The following is a 17,500-nucleotide window of genomic DNA, read 5'->3' on the forward strand; positions in this document are numbered from 1 at the left end:
ACATTTTCTTGTAGAAACGAGAAGTAACCCGCCGCAAACACACATAAGCTACTAAATGCGCTTCTCTCAGAATTTGGCCCATCTTTCAGTTCAAAACACTGAACAATCATTTGATAAAAACTATACTCAAGATAACGTCAGATACTTCTATGAATGTAGTTTTTGTATCAACATGAACAATTAAAGTCGCTTACGAGTGAAAGGTTTTCATCGAAAGCTTGCCCAATGACAGCAGATACGAAGGAAACCAACACACAATATATTCAGCAGTTAATGAAGGATGATTCCAAACGGATTTCCTCTCAGTTACCCACTCAGATTCATATATTTCAGCGTCTCTCTAAGTGTTCCCACACAGAGTTATATACGTAATAAACACTGGCATATATGAAAATGTGCGAGTGAGTGCTGAAAGTTCCTTCGATTTAAGGCTACCGTGAATGACCTGGATGGAGGCCCAGACTGCCGAGTTCTTTTTATAGAAAGCTTAGAAAAAGTGAAGGACCGTGGCAATAAGTGTGTTAATCTGTGAGAGGATATATTGGATAAAATTATTAATTAACTGACCCTCCTATATTTTCTTTTACTTAAAGCCAGGCAGTTTTCACCACATATTTAAACCACAGCTAGAAATCGATTGCTAATGAGAATGTGAGATAACCTTACCGTCTACCATCTCAACCCACATATAGCGTAACTGAAGGAGGAAGACAAAACCGAAAGCCGATGATAACCACACGTGGAAGATAGCATCCATTGTTTATATCCGGTTCGTTTCTTGCTCCATACTAAGAGGCCATAGGCCAATAAGTCTTAGGGTCTGATGATACGCCATAAAGCTACTCTTTATGGCGAGAAAGCCAGGGTGAACCTATAAATGGGACTTCACCAGTAATATATATATATATGTATATACACGCACACACGGACACATATAAATAAATAAATAAATAAATAAATAAATGGAGTTAAAGGTGTTATTCAATTTTTTTTTTTATTTCCGATGCATGTTTCGAAAACACCATTGGTATTATTCCAAAGGAATAAAATGGTGTAAAACAATGTTATCTTCTCTTCGGGGAAATGAAGAAATGAAACAAACTTGTCAATAAGTCATTTTAACAGAATATGATGGATACGTATAGTGATGAACTGAACGCTATTAAGCAAAGGAAAATACTAAATACACACATCTATATATATATATATATATATATATATATATAGGCATGAAATTAATGTAGAGAGCAGCTTGCAATGTCTCACCAAAAATGAAAACTATAATCGTCCCTGAATGTGAGTAGGGTGTTAGAAATACCCACATTGCTAGAGATAAGAGCTAAAATGCTCTAAAGATGTAGTCAATGCAGATAATTGCATATATATATACTGACAGGGACTGAAATCGTCCGAAAATACCGTTCGAGAATTATGTGTGTGTGAGTGTTTCTGTGTGTGTGGTGTGTGTGTGTGTGTGTGTGTGTGCGCGCGTGTGTTGTGTGTGTGTAAATATATATGCATACACACACACATACACATACACAATTGGGCACACATATGTATGGAATTTATATTATAAATACATAAATTATGATATGCGTATCGGTGAATACAATATATGAGAATATATATATGAAAATACATTATTCATTGTATATATGCAAGTATCTATACAATATCTATATTATAATAATTTCTTTGTATGAATGTATGTATATACATACATATATATATTTATGTATTTATGTATGCATATATATATATATATATTATATATATATATACATATAATATATATAATACATACATATATATATATATATATATATATATATATATATATATATATATATATATATATATATATATATATATATATATATATATATATATATATATATATATATATGATGTGTGTATCAGATTTGTATGTAGGAGCTAGAGATATAAAATAAAGAAAAATGCAATTTATTATTCGGCCCTTTATTTTTTGCACATCCAACATGTAAAAAGGCTTAACATGAAAAACATATCATCAGATGCTTTATTAATGTTTTTGTACTGTTCCTGACATTTTTCGTTGTTCGTTGTTCGAATTTCTCTTCTCTATTTTTTTTTTCATCTTTTTTTTTTGAGGCATTCCTGTATAAAAATCCAAAGAGATATTAATTTTCAAAGAGAATTTCGATTGACAAATGTATTATAATGGAAACTTCAAATACAATTTCTGAGTCATGTATTAAAAGAATACAATTACACATACATACATACATACATACATATATATATATATATATATATATATATATGATCATATGTATATATAGAAGTATACGCGTGTGGGTGTGTTTATGCATGTGTACATGTGTACATATGTGTGTTTGTGTGGGTTTCTGTGTGTGTACGCACTCGGTTTTTTTAGGTAAAAAGTATAATAGATACTAATTCTGAATATGGTAAATATTTACAATTGCATACATATAAATAAAATTATGTGCTGCCACATATACAGAAATTAAATTGTTTAAGTGTATGCATATGTCTATTTACATAAATAAATTTGAGTATTGATATATTATATACACAATTTCAGTTTTTCGGTTCGTTTTATATTCATGCTCTTGGTGTCAGGTTTTCAATCGCTCGGTCCATCCACTCTATAGACAATTGGACTCACTTGTCTTTTGTACATCGTAACGAACAGAAATCTAGACACAAACACACACACACACACACTCCTAACCACATGGTTATACATATTTTTTTGTATATATTAGTACACATACATCCGTGCATATATCTATACAGATGTAAATATTTTCTGTGCGTATATATAGGCGTGTCTGTATACGAACTAATAGGAATGCATCACATTATGCTTATGTAGACGAAGAAACATATTGGCTGGAGATAGTAATTGATCATAATTCGTGTAAACACTAATGCGATATGTAGTGTAAGAAATAGATCGATACTGTAGCATTGAAAAGTGAATTGAACTTACCAATTACCAAAAAATACAAGCAGTAAAGAGAATAATGTTGGTCATATATTTTTCATGTTATAACATATATATATATATATATAAATATATATATATATATATATATATATATATATATATATAAATATATAAATAGATATATATATAAAATATTATATATAATATATATAATATACATATATATACATATATATATACATATATATATATATTAAATATATATTTATACATATATATATATATACATATACACACATATATAATATATGTATATATATCTTCAGTAAAAGAGAGCGAGAGAGATAGGAAGAGAGACTGAAAGAAAGATAGATAGACATAGATATATATGTATGTAAATATATATAATACACACACACATATGTATATATCCATGTATATGTATATATATGGATATAGATATATATATACATATATACATACATATATATGTGTATGTGTGTGTGTGACTGTGTGTTTTTTGTATGCGTATGTGTCTGTGTGAGTCAGTGTATGTGTGTGTTTATATTTATGTATGTGTATACATAGAGAGGCTTCGAGATTTCTTGAAGACTATGAAAGATTTCGTTACTGTTCAAAGGACCGAGAGAAGAGGATTAAATTAATATGGTAATGGGACAAAATATGTATGGAGTTATTCAAATATAATAGTCTTGGCATTGAGATATGAAAATATGTATCATATGAAACACGGTATATTTTCAGCTATTGTGGGAAGATGACTAACAACAAAAGAAAAATTACACCACCACCTCAACGAAAATATCATATCCACTACCACAACAGCTATACTGATGATAATAATAATAATAATAATAAGAATAATAATAATAATAATAATAATAATAATAATAATAATAATAATAATAATAATAATAATAATAATAATAAAAATTATACACAACAACCACGTACCATATGAAATATTAAAAACATTATTTAAATATAATATGAAAGCGAATATTTGGTTCCTTCTCAAAAATATATTTCTCACTGTTTAGTGTAATGCGCATTGATGAGGGACATTGTAATGCTTGAAAAATGGAATTGCATGGAAAATCATGCTAAAAGAAAATAATGACAATCTGCGACGAAAATATGAGAATTTGGTAATTCTAATTAAGTTGGATATTGTTGCATTTGACCAAATAAAACGCACATATATCTGCGCGTGCGTGTGTATGTGTGTTTATACGTCAGCACACATGTATACCACCTTATATATCATAAGGATTTTATATGCACGTAAATATTTTTCTACATTTTTCTGTTTATAAGAAATAGGGCAAATAGCCGTTATAGGTGAGCAAATATGGGCGAGTAAAGGAAACAAACTGTTGCTAATTGTTTCGGATGCTTTTGAAGTACTAAGGGTCCATACAAGGTATATAGCATTATATGATAGTAGAGTGCACAGTTTTGGCTCATATAGTAAACATATGCATGCACATATAAATACGTGTTTGCTTGTGTTTGCGTATTTGTGAGTGTAGGTGTGTTTTTATATATAAAAATGTATGTGTATATATATTTATATATATATATGTATGTATGTATATATATATGCGTATATATATATATATATATACATTATATACCTATATATATATTTAAAAAATTATCAGAATGAGATAAAAACCTGAGGCTGTGTAAGATTTCAGAACATTTATAATAGGTCTTACAGCTGTTTCCATGATATTTATTATATCCCTTCATCGGTGTAAGTACAAGGTTAAGCAATAGTTATTCTAGATAAGATATTAAAATAGAGAGTGAAAATAGACGTGGAATATGCAGGGGTATTGCACATCTCACGTCTATTTTCATTCCTCCACTTCACTCTCTATTTCATATCTCATCTAGAATAACTATTGCTTAGCCATGTTCTCACACCGTCTCCGGTGAAGGGGTATATAAAATATCCTGGAAACACATGTAAGACCTTTTATTTATAAATGTTCAGAAATATTTCACATCATTGGATTTTTATCTAATTTTGTTATTTTTTTAATATATACACATGCTGACATATGACCTACGTTGGACTCCTCATTCGCATAATCACCGAACATGGATCTTAACTATAGTCTGTCCATACCACTTACTCTGCATTACCAGATACCTTTGGGTCTTATTGACGCCATATATATATATATATATATATATATATATATAAATGGGCTTGTATATATATGTTTGAATGTGATTGATACATATATCTATCTATTTATCGATTTACCTGTACAAGTAAAACACATATGTTTCGGCTCCAAAGTTAATCTCGTAAATATCCACTGTCGCATGTACTTGCACTTCCTATTGGTAATGTAAAAGCAGGAAGAAACACGGACATAACTTGGTACCATTTTATTCATATATATATATGTGGAAATATTTCTTATATAGACCCTCGGAAATTAGAGTTCTCTCGATATAGAGTTCTTTTTGTAACTTTTTGAACAGCAAATAATTACGTCATCTCAAGACAAGCAAACATCGGGTGCTTACAGGTGTATTCAAACAGAGTTTGAAACTGCTGCGGCATTACATTCAGGCACGAAGCTGAGCAAAAACCTATTAGCGCCAGAAGCAGTGGTAGTTCAAAATATATATAAATATATATATATAAACATATATAAGCTTATATACATAAGTAGGTTTGTGTTTTATCGTTTACGTTTTAACTTTCAATCATTAAACTCAAGCCTTGGTGGGGAACCGCGTAGAAGGGTTTCTATTGGCTACCTTTACCAAATCATTAAGACACGAGGTCGTTAACACACCAACACGGGTTGTGAAGAGCAGAATCTTGCACACAGTCACACGTATATATATGAAGGGTTTGTTTCAGTTCCTTCCTACAAAATCTATTCAGAACAATTTTATCAGACCGAGGCTGCTTTAGAAGTCACTGTGGGAGTGAAACCGATATCACATGGTAGGAAAGAAATATCTTAGCACGCAGCGGCACTTCCAACTGGCGTAAATATATATATATATATATATATATATATATATATATATAATATATATATATATATATATATATATAATATATATATAATATATATATTTATATATATATATATATATATATATATATGTTTATATATATATATATATATATATATATATATATATATATATATATATATTATATATATATATGTATGTATGTATGTATGTATGTATCAAAGTGATACTTCCACCTGTTGTATATATATAAAGATAGAAAGAAAAAAGTGAATGCGAGAAAATGCATCATGTATAGCCTACATAATGCATATTCATATTTAGAAATTATTAGAAGTGAAATGCTGAGTAACCTTTGAGTTTCGAGGTGTGTTTGATATATGATAAAATATATGTAAATGTTTTCGCTTTCGTTACACTAAATTACTGTTCGTGGTAGCTGAAAGTTATTCTACCATGACTTGTTAATGGTGATTTTGTTAATGGTAATTACGTTACGTCGAATTAAAAGATTATATCGTTACGTCAACAATGGAGGAAAGAAAATAATATTTGTATGGTCAAGGAGAGTTGGCTGTTCCAAAAGAAAACTTAAGCCAATGGCAGAAGAGCAAAAGAAATGTTCGTGTAAAATGTGAATAATGGCTTATATGAAATGATTTTGACCCTGACACGTACTTGAAGTAACTTCATTTCTCAAAAGGCTTTTCGGTGATCACATATTTCGTTTCAATGTCTGATTACTTGTTCAATTATAAGAAACTGGAAGTGGCTAAAGTATTACAGTATGATGTTTAGTCCATGTACAAAGAAATTATGCATTGTAAGCTTAGAATTACATAGGTCTTCACACACACGCACACATATATACTCACACACACTCATACACACACACGCACGAATATACCCAGGTATATGCAGGTTCATACGGTCATATATTCACACATCTCTCTCTGTCTGTCTGTCTGTCTGTCTGTCTGTCTGTCTGTCTGTCTGTCTCTCTCTCTCTCTCTATATATATATATATATGTATATATATATATATATATATATATATATATATACATATATATGTATATATATATATATATATAATATATATATATATATATATATATATTTATATATATAATATATAAGGCCTACTCTAGCAAGACCGCAGTCAAATAATTGAAAGAAAAGAGTAGAATATAGACATATATATGTGTGTGTGTGTGCATGTATGGCGATATATATAACTAATTTTGTATGAGTATATATATATTTACGTGCGTATATGTATATACATGTGTATGTGTGCGCGCATGTGTGTATATAAAAATGTGTATATACGAGTATATACACATTTTTATAATGTTATACTTTCGCACATATCCTTTGGCTTTAAGTAATATATTACAGAATACCAAAATTCTCGACATAATTTAAGAAATATTTATAAGCACAGGCCACAAACGCTTCCCTCATAAAGCACAAAAGTTGAAATTTCCTCCTTTTCATCAAATTGCATGTAAACTATGAAGTCTTAGTGAGAACTATACTGACCGACAATCTTTCCACATACCACGTACTATTGGGAGCATCAAATCACAAGATACACAAATTTCTGTACTGAAAATTCTATAACATATTCGATTACTAACATCCATCTTCGAAATGCGAACATTAACTAAAATATTATCAATATTAAGTAAAAAAAAAAAAAGAAGAAAGAAACCTACTGACCAGCAAAGCATACCATAAAGTTGACACACCCATTATATAAATTTTTAAATGCTGGAGTAAATTTCAATTTTGACCTTTAAACCAGCGGTTCTCAGCCGGGTTTTTCTTTTTATCTAGAGACCCCATTGATAACAACTTTATTATGCTGGACTTCTTAGCTGTTCGATGTTTAAAAGCAAGTTTTATAGTTACTTATTTCAAAATACCTGTTTTGCGGTCAATTCACTAATACAGTGTAAGCTGAAATATGGAAAAACATTAGAGAAAGAAACCTAGCTGTTTTCATTGCCCCTTAACTAACTACTGTGGATACCAAATTCATTATTTTGTTTGAGTGGAGCCTAAAAATTCCAATAATGAACCCAGGTCTGAACCACTGCTTTATATTGACAAATTAAAGAATTAAATTTAATAAAACCAAAACTAACTAAAGCCACAGAGAAATTCGGTGACAAAAGCTTCCGCTATCTTCTTCCTTTTTGTGAGCAACTAAAAACAACCCCATGTCCAATAGCTGAAACACCTAAGCACGCACAACTTCTTACAAATTTCTAAATGTATGAATAAATTCTGAACAAGAACATTGCCTGAAATTTAAATAATAAATATTTCTCCGCAACAACAGTACAACTCAGGTGACGAATTAATTACCATTCAACTGAACCCTAGAACTAACGAATTTTTAAAAAATCATAACAGAAGATATATCAAGCCAAGTTTAACTTACTGGATCACAGTCCGATGCTGATTTAGCTGGCCAAAACTTCGAAGTCACTGTATCTAAAATTCTTCTGCAAAAATAATAATATTTTACTCTGCAAAAGTATGAACTTATCATCGAGATTAATGTAAAATTGATTTTATTATAACTAAACACGACAAACATTAATGTATGAAGGTATATATGTATTTTATGTATGTATGTATGTGTGCATCCATACATACACACACACAAACACACACACATATATATATATATATATAAAACTTACTTAGAAGTGGATGCGTGGCGTTCTATCATATAATAACAAAATAATAAATAAAACATATGCATATATACATACATATATGTACGTACCTGCATCGATATGTATATATACGCACACATCCTGCCTTTTATAGATATAGATATTACCATTAGCTTCAACCACGGTCTCCAGACGACTTCGGAATGTCCTACAAATTTTTAGGACGGTATCCTTGTTTGAGTTAGTGAATGCTGCCATAATCCTTGCTTTCAGTTCTCCTTTGGTGTTTCAGGGAGTTTTGTTGGGTCTCTCACTCAACTGCACCCCACGCGTAATAATCGAGTGGGTTGTAATTTGTGGTGTTAGGTATCCTGATGTTAAGGGTGATATGGTTGCAGATATTGTCTGAGTTCTCCTGCCTGTGTGGCATGGTGCAGAGTTCTGTTGCCCGCAGACACCGTCTTGACACAAGCCAGCACTATCCCCTCCGGGCATTTGATGTAGGCCACCGTGTTTAGTCTGAAGCCGTATGGGAAGATGAATGGTGGCATAACATCACCATCACTAGTGATCACTCCAAACATCATGTTGTTGAATAGACATTTGGTTTTTATCACTCTAGGTACGTGTTTTGAGGACATGGCAACACAACGGTTGTTCTGTGTGTTCCCTATCTATTTGTATCGGAGCTTCCGGCGCGAATGCCAAGCAGTATAGCATGCCATTTCCAAATTTCTGTCTGAGTGAATTGTGTCATGGTGCTGTTTTACGCATAGACGTTGCCTACCTGAACCTATTATACTTGTAGTCGACAAAATGAAAAACAACCAATACGAGAATTTTTTTAAATGGCGGCAATTTACCCACGCGCCTTGTACACACAGAGGCGCGCACACACGCATATATGAGTGCATATTTTGTATATGTTATGTGTCTGTGTGTGTGTATGTCCAAGGTGTAACTTTAAATTGTATCCAGTTATAGGTTACCAGTACAGGAATTCTAGTGTTTCGAGGTGTGTTGAACCCAGTTTCACCAGTAGTACTAGCACCTAGTCTTAGCTGTAGTATTAGGGCATTTAGTTTCCGTTAGAAAGCGCTTTTCATATCCGGTTGTCTCAGTGTCTGTTGGGCAACTGGTTTTTATGGCTGATTGCGTTAAGATGTGCGTCGAGTGTTGTGTAAACACATTTTGTTCTCAAAGCAAATACACACACAAAAACTCCATGCACTCCCGAAATATTTGTCCGAAATTCCTGTGCAAGGAAGTGGTCTCACTCGGTCACGAGTTGAGCTCCACTACATGTATCTGTAATAAGTGATCGAATTAATGTTGGGAAAAAGAGAAAGAAAACCTTCCGATGAAAATTTTCTTTTCTGATATATTTATATCTGCTTCAATAACTCGAGCAATCATTATACGATTTAATCCCAGTTGCCGTTGAAGAGTATATGAGGTTAAAACTATTTGTACGGGTAGATAGCCTCCGTAGTTAGCAGGTGTACTATTACCCGAGTAATACTTGGTTCATTTAGCAATATTTAATACATTTAATTATTGCGCTATGTATACAACAGTATATATTCATGAGTACGACTCTATATATATATATTCACACTAACATAGTTGTACGCATACATATATGCTTGAATACATATATATGTACTTGCATGTATAGATTTATATATGCATATGTGTGTGTGCGTTTGTGTGTGTATGTGTAAATGTAGTGTGTCTATATGTATAAAACTATTTGTAAATATACATGAATACAGAAAGCGCATACATACACATAGATGTGTACCTATGTATTTGTATACAAACACACAAAGACACATACGTACATTCATCGAAGCATACACACACATATATATATATACATACACCCACATAATTTACTTCAGTGTGTTAATTCATTTATCCCCACGTGTTCCTCGAACGACTCAATTAAACATAAAACTAATGTAAGTAAAGTTGATTAAGGAGCGTTTGTTTCGTACGGAATATTTGCTTGATGGAGCCTTTAAAAGACGCTAATTGCAACGGAGAGAGATAACAAAAGAAATATAAAGAAGAAAAAAAATATCAAATTAACAAATCAGGTTCCCGCTAGTTATTACGCAGATGGAATAACTACATGCAATAGCATAATTAGAGATACAAGTTGAAATCTAGATGAAACTTGTCTTATTACTTTACTGGTATTAATTAACGAAGCAAACATAAATTTATTTTATTTATGTAAGTAATGTATATGTATATGTGCTTGTGTAAGTATATATATGTAGATTTGTATACAGATGTTTCTAAGCATGTATGTGCTTGTCTGTGTGTGTGTGTGTGTGTATCTAACCGGAAGATATTTTGTGGTTTCGTTTTTTCAGTTATAGTTTTTCGTAAATTTTTGAGAAATGTTTGAATTCATACATACATACATACATACACACATACACACATATATACATACACACACACACAAATTCGAGCTCACAAAAGCGCACACTCACAGACACATACAGATAAGCACGCACGCATACTTATACATACACACACAAATATTCCGTGTTATGTTCATTTTTCTGTTTTTATTTTCGTCATTAACAATTACATACGAGTACACACATACATACATATATGCATACATACATACATACACACACATATATATATAATATATATACATACACACGTACACAAACATTAACAAACGTATATATATATATATGTCTGTATATATATATATATATATATATATTATATATATATATATATATATGTGTATCTGTATCTGCGAGTTTATATACATAAGACGATCAAAATGTGACTAATATACACGTGTGCATGTGTATGTAGATATTTAAATATGTCTCTGATCTGAGTATATGTATTTGTGTTTTTATATATACAGTTAATTTACCATACGTTTGCTGCATCCAGTTTCATGCTTCCGATTTAATGGATATAGTGAGACGTGGCCAAGCCACCATTTTGTGAGAAGTGAATAAAATGTGAGTCTACGTTTATATTGAAAAGTGGTCCGTTATTGGTTGCTGGAACAGAAGTCTTCTTTTAAAAGTACTTGTAGACATGATTAAAATATTAAGAATGTTACTTAAATTAATTGAATTCGATTTCAGGCTGTACGATCGCATTGGAATTTAAGCGGCTGTGATCAGGATTCCTAATAAACAGTGTTAAACTCTTGATTGTCTCTGAGATTATTTTGCGCGAGTGTTGGACGAATTAATAGCAAGCAAATCCCCTCCAGAGATGTCAATACTGAATCACTGTGGATTTTCCGCTGAGCGACATTTGAAGAAACTGAACATCCATATGCAACCTCTAAGGCAAGCAGGATCTGCAGTTAATCATTCTCATAGAAAAATTAGCCATATTGGCTATTCTGTAGCTATGTTTCGTCTCTAATCATTCAAAGTGAGACGAAAAAGAAAAGAGTAATTTGCGGTGTTAAGAAAACTGAAACATTGCAAATGTTGATTATATCGCACTTCAAAATCATTGGTGGCAGTTCCATCGGGGACAGAGTTCAAGGTGTCAACACACAATCAGTGAATTGTTAGATCTATATTGAGCTTTACATTTAGATTACTTGGATAAAGATGGTATTGATGTGTAATTTCGATTGCTGTGGGTTATACTAGTAGCAATGTTACATTACGTGGAGTATTACTCATGAAGTAATGAGTTACGCAAGTATAACCCTTTACCAACTCAATATGAGATTGGGAAAAGGCTGATAACCAGTAAATGATATAATATAATATAATATGATATGATATAATATAATATAATATAATATATAATATATAATATATAATATAATATAATTTAAAGTAATGGCATTTTCTACTATAGGTACACGGCCTGAAATTTTAAAGGAAGTGACTAGTCGATTTAATCGGATCCAGTGGTGAGAAATATTACTAGCACCATTATAACAAATGATATATCCCAATTTAGCCAATGAGAAATGTTTCCTGAGAAAACGTATAACATCTGACCAGTGTTTCTCTGTTTGCTCAAACGAGAGTTGCTTGGAAATCAATGAAACAGCAAAGCTATACTTTAAATGCTTAACCAACAAATTTTAGGTGTTTCATGGAGATTTACTAATAATTTTACGCAAAGAAAGTATCTTAGAAAATAACGCGAATATACATTATATTGACATCGAAATAAACAGAAATGCACGAAAGCTTTAATAATCTGTGTCAGAGATTTGAATATGCAAATCAACTGGAAGTAAACATGAATACAAAGAATAAAAGCAAAATCAAACAAATTTGTGATATATCCAGAAGATTATAAATATCAATTTATTTCCAAAATTTACGAGCCAAGAGGGAATTTTGGACATGCGATTCTAATCCGGTGACTTAGGGAAACGTGACAGATATATACCACGAAAGAAAAAAGAGTTAGTTTAATTGCTTGACGCTTCCGTACAAGAATCTCCCAAAAAACAGGTGGTATACCTCTATGCTGGACACACATGAGAAATGTGTTGCCCTGAAATGAATGGATAGACAATCTTGCGATATTGCATGATATAATGTGTGCTCTCTTCTAATATGTATTGTATCTATTTTCAAAATACATGTCGAAGGAACAGATTGGTTCAAAGATCTCCGTCATAGACTTTCACTACGATACTGGCCCGTTTAAAGATTTGACTAGATGTCCTTTACTCTAAAATAATTTGTACAAAGATGATGCACAAGAAACTCGTATGGATAACTACTGTATCTAAATGAGATAGAAACAGACAAACTGAATACAAAGAAATGAGAAATATACAAGAGACGAATAAAGAAAACAAAAACGAAATTTAGTAGGGGGAGGGGGACAATATATCACATCGACGCCAGTACCCAAACGGTACTTAATTTATCGACCCCGAAAGGATGAAGTTGACCTCCATGGAATTTGAACTCAGAATGTAGCAAGGGGCGAAATACTGTTAAGCATTTCGCCCGGCGTGCTAAAGTTTCTGCAAGCTCGCCACCTTTTGAGACTGTGAAAATAATATTTTCTACTCTCGGCACAAGGCCTGCAATTTTGGGGAAGTGGGCCAGACGATTAGATCGACCCCAGTTTGCAACTACTACTTAATTTATCGACCCCGAAAGGATGACAGGTAAAGTCGACCTAGGTAAAATTTGAACTCTGAACGTAAAGACAGACGAAACACCGCTAAGCATTTCACCCGGCGTGTAAACTTTTCTGCCAGCTCACCGCCTTGTGAAACTGTGATATTAATAATACATAGAACGTTCTGTGGACAAAAGTACAGATGTATAGGTATTGGGTGTGTTTATTGGTGAAGAGTATCTTTAGGTGGAAGGCAATGAACATTTTTCTTTATGTATGAACATCTAACGACATTATCAGGCAACAGCTTTTATACTTGCAACACTGTTCTTCTACCCCTATTGATATATTTATATTGAAATATTTATTGTCTGAAAGTGCTCACCTTCTTGCTTTCTCTCGTTTTCCATGTATACATACATTCATATTTTCTAGTTCATAAAAATGTTATTGTATCTAATATATCTAATTTGTTTGTGCGACACAATTTGCTTCTAGATCCGGCCGGCTTGACCCTTCTTATAGCCATTCTTTACCCATTGGAATCGATCTCCAGTAATGATATCGGAGTCTCAGTTTGAATCTTTTGAGCAATACTAAATGTCCTCTATACTGATAATCTTTAGATCTTTTCTGTGGACTATATATATATATATATATTATACATATATATATACACACGCGCACACTGACACAAACATATATTACAAAATATATGCATATATATATATATATATATATATATATATATATATATATATTTATATATCTATGTATATGCGCATATAAGCCCACACACACATATACATGAACTGGCATACACATGTATATATAAACATCTATATATGTGTATATACAGTCACACGTTTGTATATATGATCGTTCGTATACGTAAAATTGCGTCTATTTCATTCCGTTGTTCTTAATAGAGCGCGTGCTTAAATGTATGTATGTATGTGTGGATGGATGGATATATATATCTATGTAAAGATGTTCGTATGTATATGTATATGTACGTACACGACAATTTGCGATTTGTCAGCGTGAGAGACTATGTCGACTGGTGTTTATGTGAATTGTGAGCGTATGCACGCGTGAGTGCGAATTAATCAGGCTTTATAAATTAAAGATATACAATAATATCTTTACACCCCTTCCTGAGACTGTTTCTAATATACAAGAAGAAAGTATACACGTGATACGCAAATGTCAACAGCTTTAGATATCAGAGATTTTATGAGCTGTAGTTTGTTGTTGATATACATTTATTTAACAGCTGAGTAAATTTCAAAGTGTAGATTTCGAAATTTGATCCCCACATCCCAGATTAAGAACGAATGTCCGTGCACCTAACGAACCACGTGAAAACACATTTTACATGATGTGCACACATGTAGAGGGTTTTATGTAGGGCCATATATATATATTTATACAGGGAAAGAGAGGGCGAGAGAGAGAGATAGACAGAGAGGCAGAAAGAAGACGAGAGAGAAAGTGTGAATTTGTGTATGTGTGAGATAGATAGAAAGAGAATGAGAGAAAGACAGAGAGAGAGAGAGAAAGAGAATTGAATATAGTTGAAGAGAAGGGTCGAAACGCAATGCGTATATAATTATAATATATGCACGTGTGGCTTTCTCATCGTATTTATGTACGTATATATATATATATACCGTATATGTATGTATGTATGTATATGCAATATATACATACACGTTGCATATATTATAAAATACAACATATATTTGTATATATTTGTGTTCATATACACATATACATAAACAGGAAAACATATTGCACAGCTGAGTTTTCATGCTAAAGGAAAAGCTTTCATTATTTTAATTAAAAGCGCCATATATATATAAATATATATATACATAAATATATATATATACATATATATATATATACATAAATATATATATATGTGTGTATATATATATATATATATACATACATTCATGTATATATATGTATATATAAAAATATACATACATGTAGATATTTACATATATATATATATATATATATATCTACATATATATATATGTTTATATATATATAATCGTTTATATCTCCTATAATTTTCGATAAATATACATAGATGTCTTTAGTGCATTGGTTTGTTTATGTCATTACAACCAAGGCAACGCTGGATACATCCTCTTCAACTTACGTAAGTTTAGGTATATATTCATATATGCGTCTCTTTGTGTGTGTGTTTATCGGAATACACACCGGCACACAAGCATACGTATGTAAAGGATATACTTTAACTTCATGCTTCACAGGTCGCAATGCTTGATCAAGCCCTGCGACCGGCAGAACATTTAATCACAGTATAACCCTGTTTTTGATAATTTTGATCTTTGCTCCCTTATCGTATGTGTACGTGTTCGTTTTATCTAGCATCGTTTTAACAGCGTTTGTATTTATGCGGATAGTGAAAGTTAATTCGTCATGAAATAATTTTTGCAATGGTTCATCCCTCATGAAAAATCGTTAGTGAAATCAGTGTTAACATTCGTAGTATTCAAAGAGCTAAAAAAAATCTAATCAGCAATAATTACGTATGAATTGATGATCAAATGTTACTCAATCCCTATTGTTTGAATGATTCCGGTAAAGCAGAAGCATAAATACATGCGTGTTTTGACACTATCTTGACAGTTACAAGTCATGTATTGTTTCAACGTATTTCGAAAAATAGTAAAAAAGCCAATCATAAACAAGCAGATGTATTAGATTGCTGATAAGATATTGTACAAAAATAGAATAGTTCCGAAAATACTAGAGCTGGCCACTTGCATGTCGTAATAAAAACAATAACTAGGAATTTACGATGTCAGATATTCTATGGAAGAAGTATTATTGTCCTTTTAAATTCTGAAAAGTTTACTCTACTTCCCAGCATACAAATTGATGTAGATTGTAAACATGTAGTGTAAACATTCAATATGGTCATTATCTTTGCACGTCTTGCAGCATTGCACAAGGAATATATTTTGTTCTACAAAGTATTTGGCATACGTTTCTAGCAACAGGGAATATTCGATTTGCGAGGCGGTAAATACGTTATTTAGACATGAAAGTGTAGCGCCTGTCAGCTGAGCATTTTTATTATTGACTGATGAACGTCTTCGGACTGGAAACATGTCTGAAAGGTTTTGCAAGAGAGTAAACTCATAGAAAAGCACACAAGTGCCAGATGGGGCTAAAACATATAACATATTAATCTTAATTCTGCCACAAAAAGAGGAATTGTCTTTCAGATGGTATTCAACATGTTCGGTCGCCAAGTATGAAATTTGTAGAAAAGACAAAAACGTTTGCTAGTGTTTTATAAATTCAAGGAATAGTTTATTCATCAAAAAATAATTCGTAGCGTGCACTATCCACGGTCTTCTTAACTTAAGCGACTATTCTGGATTTCGAAGTCATTCTTTGTAATCTACCTTTTGAAATAAAGTCCCACAAAGAATACAAATCAAGAAACAGCCTTACATAAATATATAGATGAACGCTTAAATGCATTATCCTCTCACCAATTATCTGATTAGAATCGAACATATTTGATGCGAAACTTCATCCAACTATAACACATTTGACTATAAATGTATTCAAGTACTCTCAATTTTTTTGGAGTATCTACAATCCGAATCAGCCGAGAGACCATATTCAGTTTTACTTTTCTTGTATA

The sequence above is a fragment of the Octopus sinensis genome, linkage group LG17 (genome assembly GCF_006345805.1).
Source record: "Octopus sinensis linkage group LG17, ASM634580v1, whole genome shotgun sequence".
NCBI classification, from domain to species: domain Eukaryota; kingdom Metazoa; phylum Mollusca; class Cephalopoda; order Octopoda; family Octopodidae; genus Octopus; species Octopus sinensis.